Source organism: Schistocerca serialis, unplaced genomic scaffold, assembly GCF_023864345.2.
Source record: "Schistocerca serialis cubense isolate TAMUIC-IGC-003099 unplaced genomic scaffold, iqSchSeri2.2 HiC_scaffold_1162, whole genome shotgun sequence".
In the NCBI taxonomy this organism is placed as follows: Eukaryota; Metazoa; Arthropoda; class Insecta; order Orthoptera; family Acrididae; genus Schistocerca; species Schistocerca serialis.
Window position 1 is genome coordinate 612,501 of NW_026047362.1, and position 5,000 is coordinate 617,500.

General features: G+C 53.1%; 1 non-coding gene across 1 annotated transcript in view; it reads left to right on the plus strand.

Annotated features, from left to right (window-relative positions):
• The first annotated feature begins 3,381 nt into the window (after positions 1 to 3,381).
• The window catches only part of LOC126433237 (small subunit ribosomal RNA), a 1,910-nt gene continuing 291 nt past the window's right edge, over positions 3,382 to 5,000 (plus strand). Inside the window, exon 1 of the ribosomal RNA XR_007578348.1 lies at positions 3,382 to 5,000. This exon is cut by the window's right edge and continues 291 nt beyond it. This is a non-coding gene — a ribosomal RNA (small subunit ribosomal RNA).

The following is a 5,000-nucleotide window of genomic DNA, read 5'->3' on the forward strand; positions in this document are numbered from 1 at the left end:
CGCAGTCGCAAAAACGTACGGCAAGTATATTACTCGGAAGAGTCAATGACAGTCCAAGCCCCCCTGCGTGGGAAGAGTCTTCCTAGGCCATGACCCACCGGAAGGGCGCAGCGTCCCCCACCCCAGACATGTGACGTCACACTATCGGTATTGACGACTAGACTGATTCCTTATAATCATTTGCCATACACCGGTGGAAGCTGCCGAGACGAGTAACTACATGGCGGCCTCGCCGTGTCACTAATGTACAGAGATACAACAGTTTCGACTGGAACCGGATGAAACGTATACACGGCGCTGATTAGTAATAGATAGAGCCATCAAAATACAGATAATGTATACAACTGTCCGTATACATGCTGAAAGACTCTGCTCACAATCACAACCACACGTCAGCCAGACACTCTTATCACGCACTACTCTCTGCCTGTAACAGGCACAAAGACAATATGTAAGCACCAGCATGGAACAACACCCAGTGCATCCTCTCCGCCACATTAGACAATCCACACTATCATAACCAGACCGGGAGGTCCACTCACAAAACAGAATACCCCACCCTTCCGACAACCACCATTGCTCAGCTAAGCCACCAACACCCACACATGTCCTACACAGGGGTACACCCAACATCACAATACTGCCTCCTGTCACAGCACACAAACAATGGCAGGAATGAAAGACACAGGTCTGCCACAAGCATGGAATCAGAGCGCCGCCTGTCATGAGCCAAAGGTGCATCCTGACGTGGCAAATCAGATGATGCCGCAGGCATCCACTTACTATAATCACAATCAACAAACCGGCCGCCGCCGCCGCCGCCGCCCCCCCCCCCCCCAATACACCTTTCCTTACAACAATGTGTACCTTAACCTAACCCACATTGTACCTTAACCCAACCCACATTGTACCTTAACCTAACCCACATTGTACCTTAACCTAACCCACATTGTACCTTAACCTAACCCACATTGTACCTTAACCTAACCCATATTGTACCTTAACCTAACCTATATTGCGCCTTAACCTAACCCACATTGTACCTTAACCTAACCCACATTGTACCTTAACCTAACCCATATTGTACCTTAACCTAACCTATATTGCGCCTTAACCTAACCCATATTGTACCTTAACCTAACCTATATTGCGCCTTAACCTAACCCATATTGTACCTTAACCTAACCCACATTGTACCTTAACCTAACCCACATTGTACCTTAACCTAACCCATATTGTACCTTAACCTAACCTATATTGCGCCTTAACCTAACCCACATTGTACCTTAACCTAACCCACATTGTACCTTAACCTAACCCATATTGTACCTTAACCTAACCTATATTGCGCCTTAACCTAACCCATATTGTACCTTAACCTAACCTATATTGCGCCTTAACCTAACCTATATTGCGCCTTAACCTAACCTATATTGCGCCTTAACCTAACCTATATTGCGCCTTAACCTAACCTATATTGCGCCTTAACCTAACCTATATTGCGCCTTAACCTAACCTATATTGCGCCTTAACCTAACCTATATTGCGCCTTAACCTAACCCACGTTGCGCCTTAACCTAACCCACGTTGCGCCTTAACCCAACCCACGTTGCGCCTTAACCTAACCCACGTTGCGCCTTAACCCAACCCACGTTGCGCCTTAACCCAACACACGTTGGGCCTTAACCTGCTCTGTAATTGTCATACGACGCGTTAAATTAGTGTAGTGTTGCCTAACTGCAACCCCCGCAATATAGTTTGCTACTCGCACTGCCCGGTCCCCAGAGTATCGCTTCATGTTAAACACCTTGCAGCTATACACTGTAATGCGGACGGCAGCAGGACGTACATGCTCAATGCCCTTCGCAGTTGTTCATTGGCATTCGCATGGCGAAGCACAGCCTACGTTGTGGTACGGCTTGTGTCAACTGTCCGCTGATGTTGTACGTCCAAATCACACACTGTACTGCACATTGGTCCTCATGTACTGAATGATACATCGTGGTACATGTGTGACCGTACCACGACTGCGCCAACAACGGCGAACCATACGGTCCAAATATTGTGCACTCAGCTACGTGTCGTCTCCCTATAAGAGCTGGATTGCAGTATGGTATGCCGTGGATGGCGATCACCATGAGCCGTCTGTTGATGTAGTGGCGCGTGTTGTCAGACGTAGTCGTCTCTTCTCACACACCGTGATAGCATGGTGCACTGCGTTCCACATCTGCGACATGCGACAGAGGCCGGTTGACAGTCGTTCGCGCAATGGACATCGCATACGTACGGGGGCCACCTTCCACGTGTTCGCGAAGCGTGCACATGTTGTTGCGTGTATGTGGGCAGACATAGTGTGTCGTGACACCTGACACAGGCATGCAACAATCGTTGAATTTGCAAATGGCGATGGACGTCTACGTTTGCTGGTGACGTTACGCAAATGAAGAACTGGTAAACCGTTGTGGTGCGGTTGTTCTCGCTAGAGGTGAATCAGTGATGGCGACGATCGGTTGAGCTACCAACCGGTTGTTTCAGCGATACCCACCATGCCCACGAACGTGAATGGCATGTGGGTGTGAAGCGATACGCGGCGGTGGCTGGGTGGGACCGTCCCCGGCCGGTGAGGGGGGGCCTCCCGGCGTGCTGGCCGCGCGGTGCGTGGGCGCACGCGCTACAGCCGGCTGGTGGGGGCGGCCAGTGGCAGGCGCGCCGGCCGACGGAGGCGGCAGGCGGCGCAGCTGCGCGCCGGCGCACCCTGCACGCGGCGCCGTGCGGCCAAAGTAGGTCCTCGCGGGCCCGGTGCGAAGCGCGGTGGACATCTGCAGTGTGCTGGTCCGATTGAGGACTGTGTGCGCTGAGGATGCGCCGCCGCCCGGCGCTCGGCGCCGCGACGCCGTCTGCTGCTCGGTCGCCTCTGCGGTTCTCGCAGGTGGATTGTATCGCAGCTGTGCGGACGTGTTGGCGCGTGCGCTGTGCTGGGAGAGTTCGCTTCGGCACCCAAGTGGGGCTTTTGTCCTTCTGTGGCGCTGGCGTTGGAGCTGCCGGCCACCGTAGGTGGCGCGTGTTGTCTCCCGCCGGCAATGCCACGACAGCACGCTCCCGGGCCTCTGTCGGCAGCGGCAAGCTCAGTTGGGAGCACGGGTGGTCGCACCTAAAGCGTCTACTCGCCAAACTCCGGGCGATTGCGCCTCTCTCGAACCCGACCAAGTACTTAGGACGGCGCTGCGCGCCGCCGGGACCTGAGAGGGTTTCGAGGTGTATTGTGCAGGGGAGCTCAGCCTCCTCCTGTTTGCAGAATAATTGAGCGGACGCTTGCGTGTTCGCGCGGGCTCCCGGGACACACTCCCGGGCGGCCGGCTGCTCAGCTCTAGTTGACGCAGCTCCCTGGTTGATCCTGCCAGTAGTCATATGCTTGTCTCAAAGATTAAGCCATGCATGTCTCAGTACAAGCCGCATTAAGGTGAAACCGCGAATGGCTCATTAAATCAGTTATGGTTCCTTAGATCGTACCCACGTTACTTGGATAACTGTGGTAATTCTAGAGCTAATACATGCAAACAGAGTCCCGACCAGAGATGGAAGGGACGCTTTTATTAGATCAAAACCAATCGGTCGGCTCGTCCGGTCCGTTTGCCTTGGTGACTCTGAATAACTTTGGGCTGATCGCACGGTCCTCGTACCATCGACGCATCTTTCAAATGTCTGCCTTATCAACTGTCGATGGTAGGTTCTGCGCCTACCATGGTTGTAACGGGTAACGGGGAATCAGGGTTCGATTCCGGAGAGGGAGCCTGAGAAACGGCTACCACATCCAAGGAAGGCAGCAGGCGCGCAAATTACCCACTCCCGGCACGGGGAGGTAGTGACGAAAAATAACGATACGGGACTCATCCGAGGCCCCGTAATCGGAATGAGTACACTTTAAATCCTTTAACGAGTATCTATTGGAGGGCAAGTCTGGTGCCAGCAGCCGCGGTAATTCCAGCTCCAATAGCGTATATTAAAGTTGTTGCGGTTAAAAAGCTCGTAGTTGGATTTGTGTCCCACGCTGTTGGTTCACCGCCCGTCGGTGTTTAACTGGCATGTATCGTGGGACGTCCTGCCGGTGGGGCGAGTCGAAGGCGTGCGACGCGCCTCGTGCGTGCTCGTGCGTCCCGAGGCGGACCCCGTTGCAATCCTACCAGGGTGCTCTTGAGTGAGTGTCTCGGTGGGCCGGCACGTTTACTTTGAACAAATTAGAGTGCTTAAAGCAGGCAAGCCCGCCTGAATACTGTGTGCATGGAATAATGGAATAGGACCTCGGTTCTATTTTGTTGGTTTTCGGAACCCGAGGTAATGATTAATAGGGACAGGCGGGGGCATTCGTATTGCGACGTTAGAGGTGAAATTCTTGGATCGTCGCAAGACGAACAGAAGCGAAAGCATTTGCCAAGTATGTTTTCATTAATCAAGAACGAAAGTTAGAGGTTCGAAGGCGATCAGATACCGCCCTAGTTCTAACCATAAACGATGCCAGCCAGCCATCCGCCGCAGTTCCTCCGATGACTCGGCGGGCAGCCTCCGGGAAACCAAAGCTTTTGGGTTCCGGGGGAAGTATGGTTGCAAAGCTGAAACTTAAAGGAATTGACGGAAGGGCACCACCAGGAGTGGAGCCTGCGGCTTAATTTGACTCAACACGGGAAACCTCACCAGGCCCGGACACCGGAAGGATTGACAGATTGATAGCTCTTTCTTGATTCGGTGGGTGGTGGTGCATGGCCGTTCTTAGTTGGTGGAGCGATTTGTCTGGTTAATTCCGATAACGAACGAGACTCTAGCCTGCTAACTAGTCGCGTGACATCCTTCGTGCTGTCAGCGATTACTTTTCTTCTTAGAGGGACAGGCGGCTTCTAGCCGCACGAGATTGAGCAATAACAGGTCTGTGATGCCCTTAGATGTTCTGGGCCGCACGCGCGCTACACTGAAGGAATCAGCGTGTCTTCCTAGGCCGAAAGGTCGGG